At 42.1% G+C, this 27,338-nt stretch overlaps 1 protein-coding gene and 1 long non-coding RNA gene across 2 annotated transcripts in view; both read left to right on the top strand.

Annotated features, from left to right (window-relative positions):
• LOC116582858 lies at window positions 1–27,256 on the top strand. The gene is made up of 3 exons (XR_004282537.1): window positions 1–1,653; window positions 14,382–14,387; window positions 27,220–27,256. It is a non-coding gene; the product is annotated as an uncharacterized LOC116582858 (long non-coding RNA).
• The window catches only part of ARHGAP10 (Rho GTPase activating protein 10), a 319,494-nt gene that overhangs the window by 27,116 nt on the left and 265,040 nt on the right, over window positions 1–27,338 (top strand). The gene's annotated exons all lie outside the window — the stretch shown is intronic.

A 27,338-nucleotide genomic window follows, 5' to 3' on the forward strand; every position in this document is an offset into this window, starting at 1 on the left:
TCTCTGCCTACTTGTGATCTCTGCCTATCAAATAAATAAATAAAATCTTAAAAAAAAAAGTGTACAATTTAAGTGTACATATTAAAACAAGTTCACATATAGGTGTAGCCACCTCCACGATCAGTTTTAGAACACTTTTTTCATCCTGAAAAGAAGCCCTGGACTCTGTGGGCTACAGGTTTTTTGTGGTTTTGGGTTTTTTTGTTTTGTTTTGTTTTTTGTTTTTTGTTTTTTTTTTTTTTTTGTGGCTGATAATGTGTAACATGCTTCTGCACTTTACCACGTTTCAAGGTGAGGCGTTTCTGACCACAACGTTTAATTTGGCACCCCTTCCTCGTTCTTTCTCCCCCTTACCTGCCTATGACATGCCACAGCCCTTATCACCTGATATCTTTTATATTTTTGTATATCTGTCTTAATGTCTGCTTTTCTCGGAATGTAAGCTTTGTGGCAGCGTCTTTTGCCTGACTTAAAATATCCAGTGTGTGGCAGGTGTTTAGATATCTGTTGAATGCATTTGTTAAGCTTCCCGCTACCAGTGCGATGGTTTTAGCTCCTTATTTTTCACAAAAAACAGAGGAGGAGGGAATTCTGTCAGATCCTAGTACCTGTGCAGTTGACACAAAATTTTACAGATGACAGTATGATGATCTGAAGAGCTTATTAATAGCTTGTCCAGATTCACAAGCTTTTTTACTTGGTAGGGTCAGGGGTAGAATCCAGCTCGCTTGAGGCTCAGGCTAGTCCTTTCACATAAAGGGTTTGTCTCTTTGTCCCCCTGGTCCATCCTTGGCCTTCTGAGAGACTCAGTGTGTCAGAGAAACCCTGAGGTTCTTTGTTGTTGATTTTAGCATTTGCTCTTTTTGACTCCTCCCATTGCCCCTCTTGTTTCGGATGGCTGTACTTCCTCCCGACCCTAATTCATTCATATCTTCTCTCTCTTTCTCTTTTTTCCAGACTGGGTTCCTTTTAAGACTTTCTTATTTTCCCCCAAGTTCTCCCCCTGAAAGTCTCCTGTTCTGTCTCTTTCATCTTAAATAACTTAGAAAGGCAAACAAATCTTGTAAGAAAAAGACCTACTAATTTGCTGACTTGAGAGGGCCTGTTCATCAATTGGTAGTACAGGACTAGACAAAGAGATGTTCTCATTCGTGACCAGTTTCCTTAGGTCACGGGGGGTTGTGTTGAAGGGGGGTTGTGTTAGTCTCTTCTGGGGGTGATAGAAGCACCCTGCTGCTGTGCAGGGGATAGGGGATACTCAGGGCTGGGAGATGGGACCTCTGGCTGGACACTGTGGATGGGAACAAAAGCCTGGGCATTACGTGCCTTCACAAAAGCCTGGGCATGAAGTGCCCCCACCTGAGAGCTGGAAAGAAGCTATTTATGGGCGATTATTTCGGAGAGGTGGTTTATTTGATGAAGTTATGTAACCCTCTTTACAGCAGCCTAGTGTTGTTTAAAACTGTCAAAGCCTTCTCTAGGGCTTCCGCCTTATAAATAATTTCTTCACTGGCCCCAAGTGTGTCTCATGTGTGTTTTGTATTTGTAGGTGGCTGCTTTGGTATTTTCTGAATGGGTGTGGCAACAGCATTCAATTCAAACCACATGAGTTTGTTGCAATACATAGTGGTTCCTCTCTAATTAAAAACTTGGGTTTGGATTTGCTCCTCCTCCTCTCCAGAGGAGCAGAAGTCTTTCCTGAGTGGAAGGAAGGCCTTCATCGGGGATGTAGCCATTACATCAGGCCTTTACATTTATCCACTATAAAATATAATTGCATGGGATTCTGCAACCTAGTAGGAGCCAACAGTCTGAATTGGAAGATCTGGCCATTTGTAGTATGTGGGCTAGTTAACCTTGCACAGTACTGGACTCTTCCTAAGCTTTTGTTCTGATGGGTGCTAATCAGCCTTCAGGGTGATATTAAGAAGGCTTTGCTAGGACCAAGAAAGGAAAAAAAAGAAAAAGTTAAATGAATTGAATTGAATGAGGGACGATTTGCTTTACTGTTCTGAGCAGCAGCAGTGTGTTCTGTTCTTTCTCTTGACTCTTTTCATGCTCGCGCCTAGATCAGAAACCGCAGATTATCCAGCTTCAGAAACTTACTCCTTTTGAAATGTAAATATGATACCAGTTAATATGTTACTATCTCCTACTGATTACAGTTGCTATTTTTTTTCATCTTACTGAGATATAATTGAAAAAATTGTAAGATATTTAATGGGTGCAGTGTGGTTTGATATATGTGTAAATCATTTCCCCTGGCACTGATGTACTTCATCAGGACTAGTTGAGGCAGATACAGAATGATTGGTCTGGTGGGGTGTAGGAAAAGGAAGATGAGTGTTGATGGGTTTGGTGAGATAGCCAAACAAAGAAATGATTTATTTTTTCATGGCCACGTGGACTGGAGAAGGGCAGATTGTTACTAATTCAAGATTGGTTGTTGCTACTCACACACTCTCTGCCCTATTTGCTGGGAATTATGAATGATAACAGATTTTAACAATTGAGGTAAGACATAAACTGTGACAGGACACCAACAGAAGGAAAATAAGAATGAGTAAACCAACTAATGATACAATATAAAAACAAAAGACCCATAATAAGTATGTATAAAATTCATTGCAAGATACATATTACACAACAGTGTTTCTCCGTTCTCATTATGCACTAGAATCAAATGGGAAACTTTTTTGAAAAATGCTGGTGCCTTATAAAATGATTGAGTGATTTTATTCTGCTTGCTTTGGGATGAAGCCTGGGCTTTGGTAGTTTTGAGAGCTCCTCGGGTGATTCTTATGTGCAGCCAGGATTGAGAGTAACTGGTATAGATGTGAATTAAATCTTACATAGGGAGTGATTATTGAACCTTAGTGAGAGTCAGACTCACCTAGGATGCTCTTTAAAAATGTAGTTTCCTGGGGCGCCTTGGTGGCTCAGTTGGTTAAACATCTGCCTTCTGCTCATGTCATGATCCCACAGTCCTGGGATTGAGCCGCACATCGGGCTCCCTGCTCAGCGGGGAGTCTGCTTCTCCCTCTCCTTTTGCCCCTCCCCAATCCGTGCTCATGCTCTCTCTTTCTTTCAAATAAATAAAATCTTTAAAAAATAAGAAAAATAAAAATGTGTTTTCCTGATCTCCACTCACATTCTCTCTGGAGTATGAGGCAGTTTCTTGGGCTGCCCTTTGAGAAACACTGTGTTGGTATAGATTACTGGATAATAATATTACTGGGTACTGACTGGGGTTGGACAGATTTCATGTGAAGTGGGACATGAGCAACTGACTGAGTAATGTGTAGGACTCAGAAGAACACAGGGTGGCAGAATAGAAGGTATATTCGGGACATTGACAGCGTTGGTTTTGGTGAAGGAGTAATGGCAGGGAGTTGGAAAGTAGAGGGACGGCTGTACCACTTTATGGAGCTTATGTTTTGCATTTTTACTTTTGGAGAGACTTGAGTTTGGAGAGCTTGGCCTCAGCTAGTCCTGAGCAAGCCAGGTCAGTAAACAACACAGAGAGGATCGCTGTTCTTAACTGTATCTGAAGTGGTTGTTTTATGAGAGGTGACTTGGGAAGTCCGGTCTCCTTTCCCATCGGCCCCCTGCAGTAATAAAATAGTGACACTGGAGCTAAAAAACCTCTAAATCTGGAATAAATTAATCCAGCAAATGTTTGTTAGGAGGCTTTTATATTTATATTTTATTTAAAAAATTTTTTAAATAATTTTATTTATTCATTTGAAACAGAGATACAGAGAGAGTGAGCATGAGCAGAGGGGAGGCAGAGGGGGAGAGAGACACAGACTTCCCACTGAGCAGGGAGCCTGATGTGGGACCTCATCCCAGGACCCTGAGATTATGACCTGAGCCGAAGGCAGACGCTTAACCATCTGGGCCACTGAGGCACCCGTTAGCAGCTTTGATATGATCAATATCCTGAGGACCTATAGGTTATTTTTAAATAACATTCTAGAATGCTTTGTTGGTAACACATTTATATAAATTCTGCAGACTCACCAGATACCAGCCCATCAGACTAGGAAGAAAAATGGCAAGTGTCACTTTTGTTTGTGCTCAGATTCTAATAACATTGTCAGGACTTACCGGAAATATTTTAATCAGGACAACTTGCAGTGTTTTTGGTGATCTTGATTTGACAAATGCAGTTGTTTTGTGTTGGAAATATTACCAGAATAATGCTGGAAGACTGTTCATCGGGAGTATTTTAAAAAAATATATTTTAGGGCACAGAAACCTTTGAGTATTGAGTACAAGCAAGAGCTGTCTTTCCACAAAAATGCACAGATACATATAATCTTGCTTATTAATTTAGGGCACTTAAATGCTGTGAAGTCAGATTATAACCCCTGTAGGTATTCACAGACTCTAAGTTAACACTTAGAATCGACTAGGGATAATCCTGATGTCATGTACATTTTGGGGAAGTGGAGAAATATGCGTGTTCATGACAGTTTCTCTTCTTTTAATTGTTAGCCCCGGCACTTCACAAGGTGTAATTCAGCATCGGTTTAGCAAATATTTTTGAATGAAGTTTGCATAAGCCACAGTCAAAGTATGTCCGTATCATGATGCTATCATTAAGTACACTTTGGAATGGGGGCAAGTGTGTATGTGTATACGTGTATTTCAATGTGCCACATCCATCTGCCCTCCAGACAGGCTGCAGAGTATTGGGTTGTCTATTGTTGTTGGGTCTCCTGAAGTAAAACACAAGATAGGATTTAATCCAGCAATCCCCAGTGTGTTTTTGGGGAATCCCATTTCTGATAGAAGCTCCATGAAAACAGTCTCAGAAGACTGAGTCCTCCTGTAACACATGACATGTTCTATCCTGTCCTGGAGATACACTACACACGTGATTACAGTAAAAGAATTCTGGCCATAAAGAAATCTGTTTCACTTTGCTTAAACCCACCAATTCTTAAGTTTATTTAACCAGGATTTCTTTTCTCAAAACACCCTTTAGCTTCTCAGAGATAAATATTGTGAAATATTAACTTCACTTACTGTTGTCAAAGTTGGCTGCATGAAATACAAGTGAAGCCTTAATGTGTGTGAGCTACAGATTTTGCTCTCAGAAAACCCATGTGGAAAGATTTATGTTGGCACTCTGAGTGAGAACTCAGTTTCCCTGAAGATCTAGAGTTAGAATTTTGAAAGGCATTCTGAGATGGCTGCGTAGACAGTATCTTTTAAAAATGGCCATATTTGGGGCGCCTGAGTGGCTCAGTGGATTAAGCCGCTGCCTCGGGCTCAGGTCATGATCTCAGTGTCCTGGGATCGAGCCCCGCATCAGGCTCTTTGCTCAGTGGGGAGCCTGCTTCTCTCTCTATCTCTCTCTGCCTGACTCTCTGCCTACTTGTTATCTCTCTCTCTGTGTCAAATAAATAAATTAAAAAAAATTTTTTTAAAAATGGCCATATTTGCTGGGCTCCTGGGTGGCTCAGTTGGTAAGTGTCCGACTCTTGATTTTGGCTCAGGTCATGATCTCAGGGTCATGACGTTGAGCCCTGCATTGGGCTCCACGCTCAGTGGGCAGTCTGCTTGAGATCCTCTCTCCTTCTTCCCCTGCTTGTGTGCACTCTCTCTTAATAAATAAAATCTTTAAACAAAAAAATGGTCATATTTACTCTTATAAAAAGGCAGAATTCATGAAAAGATTATTGAGAATCATGTTGAAAACAGAACAGAAAACTTTTACAGTTTTCTTGCACTAACCCATGCCTTTTGCTCAACCGAAGTCCTTTCCCTGGAATAAATTGCAAATTTGAAAATAATAATTGATGGGGTGGAGAATTAGGGAATACCATATTTGAATGATCAAGGGAATGGTTCTTAAAGAACAGGACAGATAAATTAGAGCATTTATGTATGATGGAGGAAAGATTTTGGTTATAGAAATGATGAAGGATATTATGTATATTAGGGCATTACTACCTAAGTCTTCAGGGATGAAAATCATACTCTAATGGATTATTCCTTCTTAATAGTTTACTGATTTTTGGGGGGATGATTTTCAAATATTTATTTGATTTAGATCACGTATCCGACCCTGAATAAACATCTCTAATTGGCTGGTACCCTAGCTGCCAAATATTCGGGAACAGTTAGATTATGGCTCCTGCCCTTGAGAGGCTCATAATTTTGGTGGGAATTCCTTTCCCACCAATGTGATTTTCCTCTGGGTGGCAGCTTTTTCTTCTCTGGGCTTTCGCTCCTGTGCAACCCTTCCCCCCACCCCCCTATTATTGCCACCTACAGTTGCTAGCCTAATCTCAAGCTGAATGAATCATGGACCTGAGCGCGGTAGTGCTTATATTGCTTTATTATATTGTGAAACACTTCCCGAGGAGAAGAACATAGAAGGGGTTTTTGAGTGTCTGGAAATACTGCAAACCTATTGCCAAATAATCCTAAAGAATCCACTGTTAATGTCAGTGTGAAGATTTGTTAGTGACTTATTTGCCAGTTCCTCCTTCCTGTCACAGCTGTCTGCTTAATTAAGAAAAAGTCATCGATGCTTTAAATTTAGTGAATTTTACTTAATTTTCTCAGAAGAGACTTTAGCATATCCTCATAATAAAATTGTTCATTCTAAGAATCTTCTCTGCCAAAAATTTTCATTTTTTTCAAAAACCTGTTTTTGCCAAATACTAAGTATAAATGAATGATAGAGACTCTAGAAATTGTAAGAGTTTTATATCACCTTTGCTGTTTTTGAAAGTTTTGATTTAAATACTTAACTACTTAAAAATGAGGGAAAGGATGAATAGCACAGTGGTGATCTCTATATCCATATTCTTCAGGTAGCACCAATCTGTTTCAGTGATGAGGCTGTTTCATGTATAGTACAGTAGTTCTGGTCTTCAGGGAAGTTACTCAGTAAACATTCTTGAGGAAGGAAAGAAAAATGAAAGTTACCTATCCTGGCCCATAATTTTAAACTTAAAAGTAAACCCCTAATCAGAAAATAAATGTAAAAATAAAATAAAATAAAAAAAGAAATATAAATTTTATAGACATCTAGGTTCTTATATGTCTCTGTTCTGTATTGTCTTCTTCATAATATGGACATTAAAAATAAACTATGCATCAATAGGAGTCACAGTGCTTATGTACATCTCAAATTCCCTATTAGCTAACATTCTGCTACCGTGGAATTTCCATATATTAAGAGATTCTTTCTACAGCGATGATTAATACTTGGAATGATTACCCTGAGGATCCACAAAATTCTTTTGAGTCATCCAAGATGACATTCAGTACAGCTTTAATGTCACATACTTACTGTCTTCTAATTGTTTGAAAATTGAGAATCTATTTGTGATTTTTTCCCCCCTCTTGGTTGAATGCCCTATTTCCTGATCATTTCATATAAGAAACTGCAGGATGCTATCAGGAAATCTGTTTTTCTTTGGTATCCCAGTTTAAAAACCAGTGGTTGGGATTATGAAATGTGTTGTGGAGTTTCAGAGAGGAGGCTGAAGTGAGGGCTGCCTTCTCTAACCATGGAATATGCAATAGAGCTTTGGACTAATGATTAAAAAGAGGAGTATTGAAAAGTCCTCCCACTGTTTATGCACATATTCCGGATAACAAAAGAGCCCAAGGAAAGCAGGGACAAAAGAGTGTGATGAATCTGTCCCCTTTGATCACGGAGATGTAGTGTGCATTCGTAGGGGAGCTCTTCCTCCCTAGCCCGTCACCATCACCACCGTGGGCCAGGTCATTATCCATCTCACCTGTGCTGCTTCATCAGTCATGTAATTGGGGCATTTATCCCAGTTCTGGACTTAACCCCAAGCACTGAATCACTGCTACAGTAGCATTTGTCTATCACAGCACTTAGGAACTAACCTTATTGCAGTATATTATGGCTTTATGTGGGGATCCCGCATTCCAGTTTATAGTCATTTGGTGTAAATAAAGAGTGGTTGGTATTTATTGAGCACTTATTTTGTGCCAGGCTATGTATTCAACTTGTAGAGAGTAGTATGTGTTTTGACCTAGATTCAAATTCTAACTAACCATGTGACCTCGGTTCAAGTTATCTTCTCTGGGCCTCAGTGTCTTTTTCTGTTACAGCAGTTACGGTAATTTGTTCGGGTTGGCATAGTAAAGTGTCACAGATTGGGTGGCTGAAACAACATGAATTTATTTTCTCACAGGTCCGGAGACTAGAAGCTGGAGATTAAGTATCTGCACGGTGTTCCCTGATGCCTTGTTTCTGGGCTGAGATGGCTGCCTTCTCCGTGTGTCTTCACGTGGTCTTCCTTTGTGCATGTCTCTCTGTCCTGATCTTCTCTAATAAGGACACTCGTCAGATTGGATTGAGGCCCACCTGAGGGACCTCATTTTAAGTGAATTACTTTTTAAAAAGACCCTATCTCTGGGGGGCCTGGGTGGTTCAGTGGGTTAAGCCTCTGCCTTTGGCTTAGGTCATGATCTCAGGGTCCTGGGATTGAGCCCTGCATCGGGCTCTCTGCTCAGCAGGGAGCGTGCTCCCTCCGACCCCGCCACCTGTCTCTCTGCCTACTTGTGATCTCTCTCTCTCTCTGTGTCAATAAATAAATAAATAAATAAATAAATGTTTTTTTTTTTTTTTTATAAAGATTTTATGTATTTATTTTGACAGAGAGAAATCACAAGTAGATGGAGAGGCAGGCAGAGAGAGAGAGAGAGAGAGGGAAACAGGCTCCCTGCTGAGCAGAGAGCCCGATGCGGGACTCGATCCCAGGACCCCAAGATCATGACCCAAGCCGAAGGCAGCGGCTTAACCCACTGAGCCACCCAGGCGCCCTAAATAAATGTTTTAAAAAATAAAAGACCTTATGTCTAACCATGTATAATCACATTCTGAAGTATTGGCAAGTAAGACTACAACACATGAATTTTGAGGGACACAATTCATCAGCCCATACGAGCAATGGACATAATATATGCTCAAATATTGTATTGTCGTGAGGATTAAATGAAATACACAAAGGTCGGGCCTGAGTACGAGCTTAGTGCATACTCATTGTTAACCTACTCCATGCTAGAGGTGGGATGGAATCTTGTTTTCTTTGTGTTCTAGCCAAGTGTAAAAGTAAACACTGGTGAGTGGTGCCGTGAATATCTAGATGTCTCTTTCCAGAGGCTTCGCATTTTCTTTACCCCCCACTCATGCAGCCAAATTGAGTGATTTGCTTCGAGGCTCCTATGCTCTCTTTCGGGACGTTCTCTCTTCTTCAGCTCCGCATCCACCAGGACATCATCTCGAGTTTGAAAGTCCGTGGGCCTTTCCCTTCCCGTTGGCAGGAGTATCAGGCTTCTCCTGAGAACAGCCATGTGCTTTGACTTCCTCTCTCCCTTGATTCTTTCGGCATTTCCAACTGCCAAGAGCATGTTTCAGCCACTTGACACTGTTCAGATGTCATGGTTTATGTTATTTAGACCTGTTCTTCCCCATCGTCCCTCCCCTTCCTTCGCTTATCAATACCCTCTCCCCACCACAACCGCATTTCCACACACAGACCAGAGGTTTAAGGCAGGCTGCGATAGACGAGTGAGGAAGTCATGTGAAAGGAAAACGGGCGCAGGCTTGGAATGACTTACTGTTTGTGTTCAGACCCGTACCATGTGGCCTGTGCCTCATGGTGAATGAGTGGTAATTCCTCTGAGAATATTCTGTTGAAGGATCATGTCTGACAAGGCATTAGCCAGGGTGTATCATCCAGGTAATTCCAAGTAAATGCACATGAGTTCAAAATCCTAGGGTATAATAGGTCACAAAATCATTTCACTTGTTAACTTTTGGGAGACACTATGTATAAGTGTTACTTACAAATCTTTTATGGGCCTTTTCATTATTAACTATTGAGAAGTTTCCCCCCAGTGTTCTCTCAAGTTGAGAACATGTACTAAGTGTCGTTTTCCAACTGGAGCTTGGTTTCCTGAAAGCTATTCTTGGTGTGGTAGATGAGTGCAGCTGTTCATATCTTAATATTTCAGTTTGAGTCATTGGGTGGGCGGAACTGATTAGAATTCCAAGTGCAATATACAGGGGGTTAGGTGGAACTCTTGAAATCTACTAGGAGAGGGTTTTGACAGAAGTCCTGCATACTGGGGTTAAGTGGCAAAAAGAACACTTTAAGTACAAAGTATCTGAATAAATGTCTTCTGCATTTCACTTTAGTGTTCTTTTTTGGTTGGTGGAAGGGATATTCTTCTTTATATTAAGAAACAGTTAAGTGGTGCCTGGGTGGCTCAGTTATTAAGTAAGTATCTGCCTTTGGCTCAGGTCATGATCCCAGGGTCCCGAGATCCAGCCGTGTATTGGGCTCCCTGCTGGGCAGGAAGCCCGATTTTCCCTCTCCCACTCCCCCTGCTTGTGTTCCTTCTCTTACTGTGTCTCTCTCTCTTTCAAATAAAAAAATAAATAAATAAATAAATAAATAAATAAATATCTTAAAAAAAAAGAGTTAAAATATGTTATCGAGACAGGATTCTTTGAAAATATTTAAAATAATATTCTTCCCTTCCAAAATGCGCTTATTTACTGTGGGTGAGCATGACCGTATTCTCATGAATGTTCATATGTGTGTTCAAGCTATCATTTTTTTCATTTAAACACTGTATGAAGCTTTATCATAATTTCACTCAATTTACCACAATTGGAATTTTGCTGTATCCCATACACCACTTGGGAAGAGAAATCATATTTATTGGATGGAAAGTGGCTTTTGGGCTGACTAATATAAACATCCCTGGAATGTTAGCCAGTGTAACAAAGAGGGGCAGTGGAAAGCTTCATATTTGAGGATTCCAGCTGCCCAGTGACAGCTTGGGAAGCAGTGTTATGTTTTTGAGTTTGTGTTCGGCATCAACCCCAAAACATATGTCCAAATGTTACATTCTGAGTTATAACATAAACCAACATTGTAATGTTTTGTAGGATGTGGTGTTCAGCGTTGCCATGATGTCATAAGTAAGGCTTGAAAAACAGTGATTCACGGGTGAAGCTTAAAACAGTCTGTTAGAAAGCATGCGCTCCCTCTTGAAACAAGCCATAAATCAAAGTGGAATGCTAGGGAATCCCTATGGGGCAGAGAGGGAAAGAGTGTTCTTGGTTCTCCACCTCAGGTCTTCAGAATGTGAATCAACACAAGGAAGAAAGAAGATGGAAGAAAGAAAGAAAAGATGGAAGCAAGAAAGAAAATGGATGGCTCTAAAGCAGATGCGTTTTAGAGCTCCTTGAAGCTCGTTTAAAGGGTTACTCCCTTTTCTCAGGCATTTAGTCCTGGATCAACTCCAGAGCATAGCCTGAAATATGTTTTGAAGACACCTATGAAGCTGCGCATCAGGTTAGGCACACAAGAGAACCTGATTGCCTGGGGGATACACCCCTTGGCCTGCCCTGCAAGCTATGTGATCTTGGTCAGGTTACCAACCTCTCAGAGCCAGAGCCACAGTTTCCTCGGCTATAAAATGGGCATGATAATAGCACATTCATAGGGGTGTTGTAAGAATGAAATACATTAGCATATGTAAGGCATTTAGGCCTAGTGCCTGGCACCCGGGCCAGCCCTAAGTGTTGACCGCTAATATTATCTTAGCACATACTAAAAACTCATATGTGACCCTGAGCAGACCAGGTTGATACCCAGTGGCATTGTCCATCCCTGACCTAATTTGTCCCAAGTTCTCCATCTAAACTCTACAGTCCCCAGGCTAGGTAAGCATGAACTCTTGCTCCTGGTGGAGTGTTCATGGAAGAATTTGTTTCTGTAGGTATCTGATGTTGTTTGACAGGTTTGGTTTGTGTGTAAGAGCGTAGGTGGTGCACGTGACCTGGGCTTGTGTCTGTAGGGTTTCAGGTATGGCTTCAGGTGAGGGTGAGAAGGATGATTGTGAGATCAAAGTTTTCCTTATCTTTTTCTCTCATCAGTGCTCTCCATTCTCTAACATCTTTAATTTTTTTGTTTTAACCTTTAAACCCTCTTTATGTCCTGTGACTTTATTTTGTGGAACGGTGACCACCCGGGAGTTAGAGAGCTTGCTGCCTGTGTGTTGTGGGAGATTGTATAACCTTCATATAATGCTTTTACTCATGCTCCTATGTGTGTTTAATTTTTTTTTCCTTGGGCTTGAAGAGGCAGAGATAAGATAAACCTTTTGGTGTTGACTGAGCTCTGTGGGACTCGGAGTTGATGCCAAGCAGCATTTGCGCTGTGTCTCCTCCATGCTAACACTTCACTATAGCTTCTTCCCCCTTGATGGGCCTTTCTGGCCCTCCACATCTTCACCTGTGGAGTCCAGGTGTAAAGCTTGCATCCTGCCTCCTGGCCAGTCTGGAGCCATACAGAAATAAAGGGGGCTTGAGACGGTTCCTGCTGTTTGCTGCTTCACGTTTGTCTCAGTCTCATGGAGGTGGCTTCTCTGCAAGGGCCAAGCTGTGCAGATGGGAGGCTGCTGGAGGAAAGCCGTGCCTGCTGTCTCGGGGCTGGCCCGAGGGCCGGTGATGGTGCAGGTTTTTTCCCAGAGTTACATCAAGGTCCTGGTCTAAACCTCATTGTCACAGGGACCCAGCTGACGTAGTGTAACAAGGGCTGGTCAGGCAGAGTATGGTGATTATTGTTGGCACAATAATCACCTTGACTTTTGTCTTTTTTTGGTTCACTCAGAAGGCTGTGGGAATATGGAAGGAGCACAGGCTCTGCAGTCAGGCTGACCTGGATTTGAATTCTGCTCTGTCGCTCACTATATTATCATAGATCAGTACCTCCCACTGAACCTCAGTTTTCTCCTCTGAAGCCTGGAGATTCTCATTCTTCTTGCTCAGGGTTATGGAGTAAAAAAAAACTAGGTGCAGCACACCAGGATCGTGGCAGTTGCTGATGGTGGGGTGCTTGCTGGGCACCAGGTATCATCCTCAGATAGGACGAACAATGAGTTACTCGGTCCTCGCCATGACAGCATCTCCATTTTGCACCCTAGGAAACTGAGGCACAGAAAGGGTAAGTATGTTGAACATGTTGGTACTGAAATCCAGATTCAAATCTAGGAACTCAGAAGTTTGCTTCTGCAATTATCCCGATGTATAACTTTTTGATGATTTCTAAGGTATGGTATTATACAATATGGTTCCTTCTTAATTCTTAGTGTCTGCACAGCAGCTTATTAACTGGTACCTGTACCTTCTGTAGACCTACCAGTGAGCAACAGATATAACCTACTGATGAGAAAGTTATCCTTTTGCAGATGTTATGAGGTTATAATGGTTGTTCTGATTCAATGTGAAGCCTATTTCTCCCCTCAAATACCACCTGTGATACCTCCACAGACAGCACACAGACTAGGAGTTATTGTTCTGGAACTTTTGATACATTTGTGAAAAAGAAAGTCTCCAGACCCGTTGGCATCCCTGTGCATTGTTGCTTAATCCAGGCTGACCAGGAGTTCTGTGGCTGCTGAAATAAGGTTTGAGAGGGGGCAGCTACCCTGCTCACAGGGCAGCATCAGAAGCTTATACACTGGGACTTGCCCTGGAGCATAGACTGTTCCCTTAGCTTCTGGGAGGCTCAGATGACATATAGTGGTTCATTTTGATCCTGCTAGAGTGTCGGGGACTTTTGCCAGGGCATGTTGAAAGCTTTAGGATAGGTTCTGTGCTGGGGGAGAACAGGTCTGCTCTCTTCCCTTGTGGCCTGCAGTCACATGGAGGCTTTGGGGGTAGGTGCTTGGCTATATTCGTCACTGACTAGTCCAGAAAAACTCTGGCTGGGCTTGACCTGGCAGCAGAAAGTACTATGAGGCACTGGTCACCGTCATGATTGGTTTTCTTCATTTGGACTTGAGTATATATTCAGGTTAAGCTGTTTCAAGATGGATGTGTCAGATCTGCGTTTCAACTACATATCTATGTATAGATATCTACATATCTATGTCTGTTCACCATGGAGAAGTTTGGTAGCCTTGCTGTGCTAATTAAATGACAGCCTGTGTGGCCAGATAGAGTTGTCTGCTTAGGGTGTGTTTTTCAAACTTGGCCTCATGTTGAACCCAAGGCTTGGAGTTGTAGCCATTCTGTCAGGCAGATCTGTGAATCACCCTGGGCTTCCAGGGTGATTCATGCATGTGTCATTTCTGACTGTGTCTTTACCTCTGGTGGGGACAGCTTGCATATCTAAATAGTAATATGAAGTGCAGGAGTGTACCCTGTTACCTTGAGTAACACCCATGAGGTTATACACTGGAGCCTATATTGTACCATAAATGTTGAGTTTTTAATGACCTAACTTTCTAAAATCTAGATTCTGTTTCATATATGTGGGGAGGTGTCTTTAGAAATTGGAGCCCTAAAACTAGAAAAGAGTTTTGTAGGTCCAGCCCGTGTGTGGTTACCTTTCATCACAGTCTGTGTGTGGCACTAAACTAGATAATGTGAGAAACAAAGTTAGTCCTGCTTCCTGTCCTCAAGTTGCTTACTCTTTAGGTGGAGTGGAGATACATGTCAGCTCAAACACTGCATAGGTTTGCAATGGGGAAGATCCTCTTAGAGGGGTCTGTTAATATTGGCACTAAGAAGAGCAAAATGACTTGCAATTGATGGATCCCTAGTCTCTGAGTCTGGCTTAGACATGATTTTGTGTGTGTGTGTGTGTGTGTGTGTGTGTGAATTTCCTAAACTCTGAGACAGAGAAAAGTTGGGTGTTTTCTGTCCTATGGCAGGTGTTACCATTCTTGACAGGAAATGGGTCTTTTTGTCCCTCATGTCACCTGGTAGAATATAACTATGGAATTCTGGAAAAAAAGCACGATATGCATTGGGTTTATAATGTGCTACAGCTCTTTAACCTGGGGCAGAGCATAACTTGTTTCTGCTGTGGCCTGGGCTGCTCTCTCAGACATGTTGGAGACCTGCCTGCAGGGAAAATGGTACTCAGAAAGTCCTGCTTCCTGTAGTCTGTTTTGTCTCTGGGTCTTCAAGAGCCCTTTCCCTCTATTTCCTTTTGGGTTAAAACGTTAGAGCAGGAAAGAGACATTTGTGGTAAGTAAGCTATGGCATTGTCCCTACTCTCCAAAGAAAACTGCTCATAGGGCTGTCGCTAGTTGAAATGTCCTTTTCCTACCTGGGTTTAGCTGCAGAATCCTTCTTAACCCGTGGTTCCTGGATGTCATTACTTTTTGCCTCAAGTCAGCACATTTTATGAAGTTTGTAATTCCCACCCTAGAAGTCTGAGGTGTTGTCCTCTTTCCGCTCTGTTGCATTTTAATAGGGGTTGAGTGAGTGGTAGAGACCATAGGTTCCATTGGCATTCAAAAGGGAAGAACACATTAGAGAGATCAGTAAAGATTTTATGGTGGAAGAGGAACTTGGTCTGTGCTTTGAAGGGTGGCCAGGAGTTGGATGGAGGAGTTGGATGGTGGGGAGGAGACTGTTCTGTGACTGAGGGGCAGAAGAGGAAAGTATGAATGTAACCTGGGGATGGTGGCTTTAGAGGATTTCTATGGGACAGTGGGTCTCAATTTTACACTATCAGTCACCTGTTGGGCCCCATCCCTGAAGTTCCTGTTTTAGTAGGTCTGCAGTAGGTCCCTATAATTTACATTTCTAATAGGTTCACAGGTGATGTTGATGCTGCTGGTCCCAGGACTGCCCTTGAGAACCAGGGCTGTAGGGGAGCAAGTACAGTGCTGCGGGCGGAGCTCTATTAAAGCAGAGGTGGTGGCTGGGGCAGCCCTTACAGCCAGCTGCAGGGATCACTGTTCCCATGCATGCTTTGTTCTGAGGGGGTGCAAAGTAAAAGTCCTGCTGAGGTCTGGAGTGCCAGCCTAAGGACCTGGTGCTTGATCGTGGGTAGTGAGAAGCCATAGGAGAATTTTATCAGGATAGTATTGTTGGCAACTCCTTTCCCAGTTTACTGGGTAACAGGGAGATGGGAGAAAAGCTGGAGGGTTGTGCAGTGTCCAGCGGACGAGTTATTTTAGGATTGGATTTTAAAGAAAGATCTGGAAGGTAAGAAAGAGGAAGTATACAAAGGTGACCCAACATTTCCTTCAGCTCCAGAGCCTGGGGAGTCGTGGTCACATTGCCATAAAGGGGAAATCAGAGAGGTGGCTGCTTTTCCCAGTTATTTTTAAACTGAGTTTAAATTGTTTATCTTCTCCCCCCCCCCTTTTTTTTTAAGGAATCAAGCTCAGCAAGTTAAGTGGCTCCTTTATTTATTTATTTATTTTTAAAGATTTTATTTCTTTATCTGACAGAGAGAGACAGTGAGAGAGGGAACACAAGCAGAGAGAAACAGGCTTCCTGCTGAACAGGGAGCCCAGTGTGGGGCTTGATCTCAGGACCCTGGGATCATGACCTGAGTCGAAGGAAGACACTGAATGACCTAGCCACCCAGGCACCCCAAATTATCTTTTCTTCCAAGAAGATTATTGTCTATGCTGTTTTCAAAGTGAAGGTCTGTGTAATATTTCATGTCTATAAAATTTCCCCATTTTTAAATGTCTGTGCTTTTTGTGAGTCTACACAGGTGGTCACCTGTCTCTCAACATAATTTCCTCTTATCCTCAAATTTAAATGGGAGAATATCGTTTGAAAATCTCTTAGCCTTCACACTGTAATTTACTCTGGACTCTTATATCCTTGTCGAAGTATAAGTGAAGGACCCTGAGATTATGACCTGAGCCGAAGGCAGATGCTTAATCCACTGAACCACCCAGGCACTCTCCCTCACTTAAAAAAGTAATTAAATCTATTTTCTTAATTTTATAATTAATTATATTAATTTATTAAATAAATTTATTACTTTAAATTTGGAAAAGGGACTCCTGGCTGACTCAGTCAGTATAATATGTAAGTCTTGATCTTGGCGTTGTAGGTTTGAGCCCACGTTGGGTGTAGAGATTACTTACAAAAAAAAAAAAAGAAAAGAAAAACCAAAAAACAAATTTGGAACATAAATATATAATAAGAAGTTGGACTCAGCTGCGAACTACCTGTAAATCATGTCTGTAATATTTTCATTTATTCCCCTCAGTTTTTGCATGACTGCATGTGTATTCAGCAGTAGAGTCGGGCCTGTCTGGGTCAGAGCTGAGGCTCAGTATGCTGGTGTGTGGAGTTGAGTGACAGATTTTCTCTTCTGTCCCCTCTCTTTAGTGTTTGGTTACCCCCCATATTTTGGGTGAGGCCGGATGACTGGTAGTGACAGCAGCTCCCCTGAGAATGAAACAGAATACCAGCATTGTTGAGGAAGGATTCAGGCAAGCCGGGCCTGAAATGAAGAGGGCAACGTTTGTATTTCTGATGAGCCAATACTGTGCTCATCTCAGTTTCTCCTGGTTCTGTCCTCCTGAGGCTTCAAGGGCCTTTGGCAGAATTCTTGTCTGGGAAAAACAGACTGAATTAACTGTGTCACAGCAGGGACCACACAGCTCTTTTGTGGGATTCCCCTTGCCTAGTCCACAGAGAGGGACTCGAGGAGGGGAAGTCACTTGCCTGTCATGCAGAGAGAGAAGGAAACAGTTGAGGTCAGTGACAGGTCAGCCTCATCCTGTGGGTGACCCAAGCAGGGCAGCAGCCATGGAGTAGGACATCACAGATGACAGTGGATGCAGCTAGTGACAGAACTTAAGGCATAGCTGGGTGAGCAGATGCCTAGGGTCGTGTTGCTGGAGTGTCCTCCTCTGAGACGGGGTCTGGTGACGGTGGAGTGGGTTAAGGAAACCTAGAGAGACAGAGGCATAGAGAGCAGCCTGACTTTGGAGTGGAGGTAGGCCCTTTCTCCTCCACCTATCACCTTTGGGAATTCCAGAGAGCGGGAAAAGAGAAAGAAAGGGCTCAGGTCTGCCACTTGGCCATAGGAGCCATTGATCCTGCAGACTTAGGGAATGACTGTTAGTGACCTTACCAGGGACCTGGAAACCACTAGGGTAGGGTGTGGTGACCATTTAGCTTATTGATCAAACTGGATACAGTTAATATTTTCACTGGGCCTGGACCTGGCAAGCCTGGTCATAGGGTCACCCGAGATATTGGAGATACTCAGGTTACATATACCTATTTTTAAAAAAATGTGGGACCTGCTTTAATATCAGGAAGTAGCTCCTTCCCAAGGCTCTAAGCTTTTTCATAGTTTGACTTTTTTGTTCTCCTTAAAAAAAAAAGAAAGAAAGAAAGAAAGAAAGAAAAAATGATAACAGTCCCTTTCATATTAATAAAATACAACATAGGAGTATTTTGGTATACTAAATATTGTGCTGAAGATACTATTAATGGGTAATTGTGTTTCATCTCATAAATGTACCACAATTTCATTAATTACATGATGTTACAAATGTCAATTCTTTTCCAGCTCTTTACTATCAGGAATAAAAGCAAAATAAGTAAATCATGGTGTACCTCTCAGTACCTTCATAAAAGTCAGATTCTTAGAAATACAATAACTGGGTCAGACTGTATAGTTCATTTTTTTTTTTTTAATGATTTTATTTATTTGACTGACAGAGATCACAAGTAGGCAGTGAGGCAGGCAAAGAGAGAGAGGAGGAAGCAGGCTCTCCGCTGAGAGGAGCCCTATGCAGGGCTGGATCCCAGGACCCTGAGATCATGATCCGAGCCGAAGGCAGAGGCTTTAACCCACTTAGCCAGCCAGGTACCCCAGATTGTATAGTTCTTGATATGTATTGCCAAATTGTAGGCATTTATTTTAAATTTGAATTTCTAAATTGAAAAATCCGGAGAGTTGATTTGTTCTGATTTGGAAGTACTGTGGAATAAGTGAAAAAAAATTTTTTTTTTTTTTTAAGGGACTAAGTCTAGTTTTTACCACTTCGTATTTCTCTTCTGACCTTGGACAACAAAGGTGCAATACAGTGAAGCAACACAGGAATAAAGAAAACACTTTTATTGCTAATGCAGCCTGTTTCACGTTGCTGTAGAGGGAATGTCTCATCGAGACTGGGATTACTAAATTTAGCTGTGGTGGGTGTGTGGAGTGTGGACACAGATATATTTGACCATGAAAATCCTTAACTGTTTTTATTGATAATTCGCACAGTATGGTTGAAAGAACAAATATTGGGATGGTTAGCTATGTGTAGTTTCCATGACGAACCTGATTCTTTATGTCTGTGGTGACAGTTGTAGAACATATTGGAGTGCCCGTGGCATTTTTCATGTGGTTTATGCATTTTTATCACCAGTATGAAACTAGCACATTTTCAGGAGTGGGTTCTGCTATTGTGAGTCAGCTTTGCAGCTGACCAGTCAGCTACTAGTTACAGAATACTACGTTGTGGAATGGTTGTCAGCAAAAAAGAAAAAAAAAAAAGTCTTCCTTACCTCAGCAAGAATTAGAGCTGAGAAATCAGCTTTGAGAGAACTGTGTGTGTAGACAGTGGGTCAGATGAAGTGAAGGTGCTTTGTTGTGCTTTGTTGTAAAGCCTGTGTGGTAACTGGCTCAGTCACTGCCCGTGTCTGAATGCCGCACGCCAGCCCTGTGTCTGAGGTGCCCATTACTGCCTCTGTTACAACTTGCTCAGAGGGGCCAGACCAGTTTGCAAACAGGAAAGAAGAAACTTCTGGAAAGTTAATGTATGGGTAAGGACTTCCTGTTTAGAGAGCATTCCTCAGTTGTTTCCAGTTCCACTGTCTCTAAAGATTCAGAAGACCCAGGAAAGATTTCCTCATTTTAAATATGACAGACTACAGGCAGCACTGCAGTATATGGGGGATTATGTTCTAACGGGAAGATAAAAATGTTATTAGAAGCATGACACTCAGAAAGTAACATCAAAGATAAAAGGAGAGAATACTCTTGAATATTGACTTGTTGAGCTCCTCTAGCGTTTATGCCTCAGCCTTAAGATGGAAGCATGAGAGTTCATGCATTTGGTAGTAGGAGTGTACCTCAAAATAAAATCGCACTGCTGGAGTTCTGCTTTCTGAGATTTCCCGGTTTTCTAATGATGGCCTGTGCTATTTTGTATCATTTGCTGCGGCTGTAATCCAGTGCCCCATTTTGCTTCTCTGTATTCTCTGGCCCCAGATTTAGCATTCACTGTTTGAGGTTCCTCGTTGTTTTTGAAAGATGACTCGACAGTGCTGGGCATCAGGGGAAGCTGTGTTATGACCTTCAGATTAACAGCCTGTACCATCTGTAACATGAGTCTTGCAGACATAGGGCTTTTGATATCTGAAGCACCTCCTTGAATTCCTTGGACACCCCCGAAATGGACGTATGTGCCTGGTATCCAGGACACACGTCCAGTGCAGTTTATGCTTCTGGAAAAGTCATCCAGCCCATCTCCCTTCCCGGTGCCACATTGTCATATTTGAGATCTTTATTCGTAAAATGCGGTATGAAGTCTGTTGAAGATAGTTTTTCCTCTGTCATTAGCCATGACTTTGGCCAATTCTTGTGGATTTTCGTCCTCTGTGAGATTTCAGTATTACAGTGGGTTTAAAAGTAACTATCAAGGTTTGACTCATAAATGACTTTTTTTTAAATTAACAAATAATATATTATTTGTATGACTCTTAAATGAGACTCATTTTCTTAATCCTTTAGGTATGCAAACCGCTCCCTATTTTCATAATTTACCACTGAATACATGTTTCTTATATCCCAAGTTAGTTGTGAAAGACTGAGCCCGTGAATGTCTTTTACAGGATAAACTTGTTTCTGGCTGTAGGAAAACTGAGGTTGGTGTGTTCATGTTTATTGACAAGAATTTTTCTGAGGTCGGTCACTTACAAGCTCTTGGTTTTGTTAACTTTCCAGTGCAAGATTGCTTTTTCTGGTTAAAGACACACGGAAGGAGACCCTTGCCTAGGGAGCTGTGAAAGTTTTAAATGGAGCCTGCAAGTCGGTTGTTCTGTGGAGCTGCCTTATGACAAGGCAGCTGGAGTGCCTGGAAGCCTCTCTCAGGCTGGGACAGGATATCAGATAACTGATTTGCATTAATGTTACCAGGCAGTGTCATTAAGTATATTTGTTTTGTTGATCTGGCAATACCAGTATTTTAGTTGTGTGACACCGCAAGTCATTCCCTGGGAATGGGGAGTGTAAGGTATAGGACCCTACGGAAGATTCCCTTGTTATAGAAGTCTAGTTCTTACAAATAGCAGAGAAAAGTAGTGACTCAAAACATGTAGGGAGTATCTTCTTCTTTCCTGTTCATTCAGTCCCTTAACCTAGATACTTTCCCATCTGTAGGAGCAAAAGAGGGAAAAAAAAAAAAAACATTTTCATTTGCAGTGTGGGAGGAGAAAAGTTTTCCTATGTCAAAGGATAACTGAGGATAAAATGGTAACTTAAATTCTTGGTGATACAATGGAGGTCATGTATACTGGATGGCACAAATTGGTTTTTGTATCTGATTTAATTTATTGATTTAAATTATTCAAATTTAAATTCTATATAAAATAAATATACATAATATATAATATATATTGATATATCTTAACATATTAAAATTCATATTTATATATATAAATAAATTATATATAAAACACTGATTTAAATTATTCAGCAATAATTGCTCTCTTGGACCTGTTGAAGTTATTTGGGGATATGGATGGAGGAGAAGTGGGTACACACGAGTCTGTGTTCAGTCTTCATTTCATTTGCCTCCTGCTGTTTCATAGCTCAGACCACTGTCGTCTTTTCTGCCTAGTGACTGTTGTCCTCATCAAGGTCACACCCTTTTGAGTCAGTGTAGTGGATGCATTTTTTAATGTCTTAACTTCCTGGCAGCCTGTGATACATGGGGAGCCACTCCTTTGTTCTGGAAGCACTCCCTTACCCATTCTGAAGGGGCCCAGAATGCTCAGTCCTTATGCTGAAGAATGTCTCTCAGTCACTCTTTTTATCTCCCCAGCCAATAAGCAAGATGGAAGCTAGAAGATCAGGGCTGTAACACATGTGAGGTGCTGTAGGCCTCGAGAAGACAGGCGCGACCCCGGAGGACCGGGTGCGATTTCCTGGTAGAAGTAGTACTGGATTTTTTCTTCTGTTACGCGGCCTTTGAGATGCACTTGGCCCCGTGAGGGGTCTGTATTTGAATAGGTAAAGGCGAGGTTTAAACAGAGCTGGTGGAGGATGGTATGTTTAATTTAGAAATCAGCACAGGCCACACGTCTTCTGCAGAGGGGGACGATGGAGTGGTGAAGCAGAAATGAATCATTCTCTCAGCTGCAGTGGGGTGACGGCAGAGGGTGGGGCGGGTGGACAGTGAGTGTGTGTTCTTGCCAAACTCTGGAAGGCTGCGAACATCAGCCAAGGAATTTTGGGTTCTGTTTGTTAGGCAGTGGGTGGACTGGCAGGATTCTGAGCAGGAGAAGCTTTTGGAACTGGGAAGACTGATTCAGCAGCAGTTTGTCTGACGGGATTAGACTGAGAAAAGCCTCATTTTGGTCTCACTTCTGCACTTCTTGAAGGCATTTGCCCCCCAGAGGGGCGAAGCGCTAACCTCCTGCCTTCATGCTGCAGTGCCTCTGTTCTCATGACCATTGCCTTATTGTCCTTTGGGCACTTTACCTGAGCTACCTGGTCCCGTGAGCACTGACCACTGAGTTCCTATCAGCGTGTGTGCACAGCATATCAAGTAACAGCCGTGACTCTGGTCTCCTGATACCACAAATACCAATATGGTAACCTTAGCAGAAGTCAGGTACCCCGTGGAGGCACAGCAGCAGCGTGGCTGGGGTTCGTGTGGAGCATCAGGTCTGGAGGGGTGAGAAGGACTGCGATTTAGAGCACGAGAGAGAAGGGCACGGAGGCTGTGAAGTGGGCCCCTCGAGTAGGTTCAGGAGTGAGGGCTTAGGGAAAGACCAGGACTAAGTTTGTCTGGAAATCTAAGTAGTTCCCAGATATGAAAAAAAAATCATGAGAATGTACTCCAAAGTTTATCAGCTCTTCCTGTCTAGGCATCCTTCCCTCTGGATCCACAAACCAGACATACCCCCAGGACTCCATATAGACAACATAATAGCTTTCTTTTTTTTTTCCTTTAAAAGAGTAAGTACTTCTGAAGTTAAATGAAAGTACGAAGGAAAAATTCTGAAAGTGCCACCCTTTTTCCATATGTCTGTAAGCTTGGGGGTGAGGGCAGGGGCGGGAAGGGAGGGGGCATCAGCACCCAGGGCTGGGAAGGGTAGTGCCCTGCACATCACCTGTGCCAACCTACACAATGTTCTACGAATATGATTTGAGCAGCAGTAGTAGTCTGTGTTGTCAGTAAATGATACTATGCTAGGTCTGTCTTTTTTTTTTTTTTTAAAAGATATTTTATTTATTTATTTGACAGAGAGAAAGATCACAAGTAGGCAGAGAGGCAGGCAGAGAGAGAGGAGGAAGCAGGCTCCCTGCTGAGCAGAGAGCCCGATGTGGGGCTCGATCCCAGGACCCTGAGATCATGACCTGAGTCGAAAGCAGAGGCTTAACCCACTGAGCCACCCAGGCGCCCCTATGCTAGGTCTTTCTTGTTGATAAAAATGAGGATAGTAGTATTATGAAATATTTGTAGAGAACTCCGATTCTAAGGGCTTTGGTAGATTCCTGTGACACGAGGAGAGCTAGAGTCTTGTATGCTTGGGGACAGATTCATGCTTCATTGTTGATAAGCTGAAAACATCTAGAAAGTCGCTCACATGGAATAAAAGTAGGTCCAAATTAGAAGGTCAGTGATATTTATCAAAGAACCATAAATGTGATGCTGGTGCCGTAAGTCCATTCAGTTCTTGTGACAGCAGCGACAGTTGGCATCAACCAGTGTCGTTTTCACTGGACCAAGGACGTCAGTGAAAAATGATGGCAAGATGGTCGCTGCTCATTTGGAGGGTGGACTTCCCTCTTAGCTATTCCAACTGCTTTTGGGACGGGGGCTGGGGAAGAGGCTCTTTTTCGAAGCATTATCTGCTTTCCTGTCCATCTTGAGGGAGTCAGTTTAACTATAATCCTAAATTCAGCGGGGCATAATTACAGTCTAAGCACTATTTTGTCAAGGTATCTATTTCTGTGTAAGTGGGGAGTGTCCATTGGGCCCCAGGGTCCACATATTTTAAGTGAGAGGTGCAGAAATGCCTGATTAGTGGGACACTGAATTCTGAAGCCAAAGAGCCTTTGGTCCCTGGGACCAGGGTCATGTTTTAGATACTCTTGTCAGCTAACTAGAGATCAGCTGCCCTGCCTGTGTCCCACAGCTGTGCCAGACCTCAGACCTTCCTGGTTAGGACTTGCCCCAATAAAATAAACTTGTTCTGTGTAAAACAATGGTGGAAGTCATTTAAAATCAGAGCATTCCTGTTGGTCCAGGGAGACAGGATCCAAATTGGATGGTGCAAGTCTCATCCCCTCTCTTTGGCGGGGACTTTTGTGGGCTCACAGCAGGTGCTTTCTATTACCACTTATGAAGGTGTGTGCATAAAGAGCAGAAAGGTTTTTTGTTTTGTTTTTAATCCTAGTGTCTTAGTCATCTTGGACTGCTATAACAAAATTTCATAGTCTGCACGGCTTAAACAGCAGAATTTATATCTCACAGTTCTGGAGGCTGGGAATTCCAAGATCAAGGTGCCAATGGATTTATTCGTGGTGTGAGCCTTCTTCGTGGTGTGCACACCTTTTTGCTGTGTCCTGACATAGTGTCGGGAGGAGATCTCTGGTCATCTTACAACGGCACTGATGCCATCATGGGGCTCCACCCTCTTTGGGTTACTGCCCAAAGAACCCATCTCCAAACTCCATCACACTGGGGGGTTCGGGCTTCACCATATGAATTTTAGGGAGACACAGATAAGACTCAGTCCACAACACATAGTGATGCTGTTTTTAAAAATAGGTTGGCTATCTGGTAGAAAGTATGTTTTCAATTTAAGAGACAGTCCAGTGTATCAGTAGTTGTAACTCATGCTTACAAACATTCAGAGACATGATTAAAGGCTTTTGAAAACATCCAGAGATGACTAGGTTAAGAATTTGACTTTTTTCTACCTACTTGTCTTTATTCCACAAATGCTTATTTGAGCACGTCTTACAAGTTGGGCCCTGTGCTGGGTTCTAGGCCAAAGGAAGAATAAAATAAAGCTTTTTATTTATTTGAACCATTTGGTAGCCAGTACTAAAGTGGCATATAGTTACTTTCCTCCTGTCTTCTTTCAGATACATTTTATCAGGTTTCAGTCTTGTCCTGTGTGTCTTTTGTAGGAAATATTATAACATACATAATATATAAATAATATAATAAATATATAAGTACTCAAACCTAGCTTTATCAGATCTTAATGTTTGAAGGAAACATGTCCAAAAATTTTTTTAATATGAAAAATAAACATCACTGGGAATTGAAGATTCCTATACACGCCTCCCTGTCTTATGTCTCTTTCTCCCTTTCTAGGAGTAACTACTATCCTGAATTTGGGGTATATCATGCCATCCATGTTTTTATACTTTTATTATGTGTGTATGAGTTTATGAGCAATAGAATATGCGTCATTTTTAAAACTTTATGAAAATAATAGCAAACTATATGTTCTCCTGTACCTTGAGAGAAATAACAGCCAGGTTATCTGAGATTTATTCCCCTTGATACATAGCTCTAGTTCTTTTTAAGAAAACTGATGTATATAGTATCCCATTGCTGATTATTCTACATTATAAGTCTGTTCTTTTGTTGTCAGATATTTTTGGAATGTTTCCCGATTTTCATTATTGTAAATAGCGCTGCTGTGGACATTCTCATACCTGTCCTGTAAATTTCTCTGGGGACATAAGTAAGTGTGTAATTGCTGGGTTATAGTTTGTGAGCGTCTTCAACCCCAGGCTTATCTCCAGCTTTACTAGACAGTGCCACATTGCTTGACATGGCAGACAGTTTGCATTCCCCCTACAGTGTATCATTGATCTCATGGCTCTGCGTCTTCTCCAGTACTTGGTTCTATTGAACATTTGAGTTTTCACCCATCTGTTGGCTGTAAAGTGATTTATTATTGTTTCTAGCTTTAGTACTGCATTTCCCTGACTGCAGTGAGGTTGAATATCTTCTCACATATCTATTGGCCTTTTGGGCTTTTGCTTCTGTGAATTGCCTGTTTGTCACATAGCCCCACTTCTTTACCGGTTGTGGTGGTCACAGAGAAGTGGATTGATCATAATCCTTAATTCATGACACAGTATCACCATTTGGTTTTGCATGACCTGCTTCTTCATTCCTATTTTTAATAGAATGTATTCCTGAGAACTCATGAAAGTCTGAAACCCTGCCGACAACTTACCTCTGCCCATGCTTCTCTCCCTTCCATTCCTCTGCCTCCTGTCCCCGTATATACTGTCCTGAATGTCATCCTTCCTTGGCATCTGGTTCTGTATGTGGTTTTCCTTCTGAGCCTTGCTTTTCTCAATCCCCCATTATTAGCCCGATTTATCCAAGTTGTTGCACTGACTTTAGTCAGTTTTCATTGCCGTAGAACATTCCCCTGTATTGTTACTTTTCTACTCTTTCACTTTTGAATAGGCATTTGGATTGCTTTCAGATTGTTTTTTTTTTTTTGTAATTATGAACCATTCTTTTAGAAGCATTCATGTATGTGAATCTTGCCATGATCAAGACAGTCTCTTGAGTATGACATGGGACTGAAAATGCTCGATTAGATACTCTGATGTCTAACTGTGTTAGCTAATGCCATTTCCCCCTCAGAGTTGTACCATTCATATTCCCACAGGCTGTGGGTCTAGTTGCTCTGGAGCTTCTTTTTGTGTCTGTGATTCTCATCAGTGAACAGTTGTTGGTTTGGTGGGATTGGCTAGTAAAGTCTGGTTTCCTTGTGCTATGCCTGCTGGTATGAAAGGGGTGCAAGGGGAACACATAGCCTGCCCTGCTAACTGTTGGAGGCCCTCAGTGTTTATGAAAAGGCCTGATATTTGCTGGATCGCCAGGTGGGCTTAGGTCCATGTGAAACATCTCTCTTTTATGCCTATAATCATTTTAAATTTATAGTGTATCTCACAGGTTTGTTATTTAAAACTCACATGGGTTTAATTCCTGCTCTTCTATAGTGTCTACTCTGTTTTGTCCATGGTCAATTTTTTTTCCCCCCTGTGGGCATGCTTTTTAGTTTTGGATTGTGAGCTCCTTTTCAACTGAGCATTATCTGTTGGGAATTCTGGGACACCTGGTCAAAGGTGTATTAAAAATATAGGGTAGGGGGTGCCTGGGTGGCTCAGTGGGTTAAGCCTCTGCCTTCGGCTCAGGTCATGATCTCAGTGTCCTGGGCTCAAGCCCCACATCGGGGTCTTTCTTCTCAACAGGGAGCCTGCTTCCCC

The sequence above is a fragment of the Mustela erminea genome, chromosome 2 (assembly GCF_009829155.1).
Source record: "Mustela erminea isolate mMusErm1 chromosome 2, mMusErm1.Pri, whole genome shotgun sequence".
Classification (NCBI taxonomy): domain Eukaryota; kingdom Metazoa; phylum Chordata; class Mammalia; order Carnivora; family Mustelidae; genus Mustela; species Mustela erminea.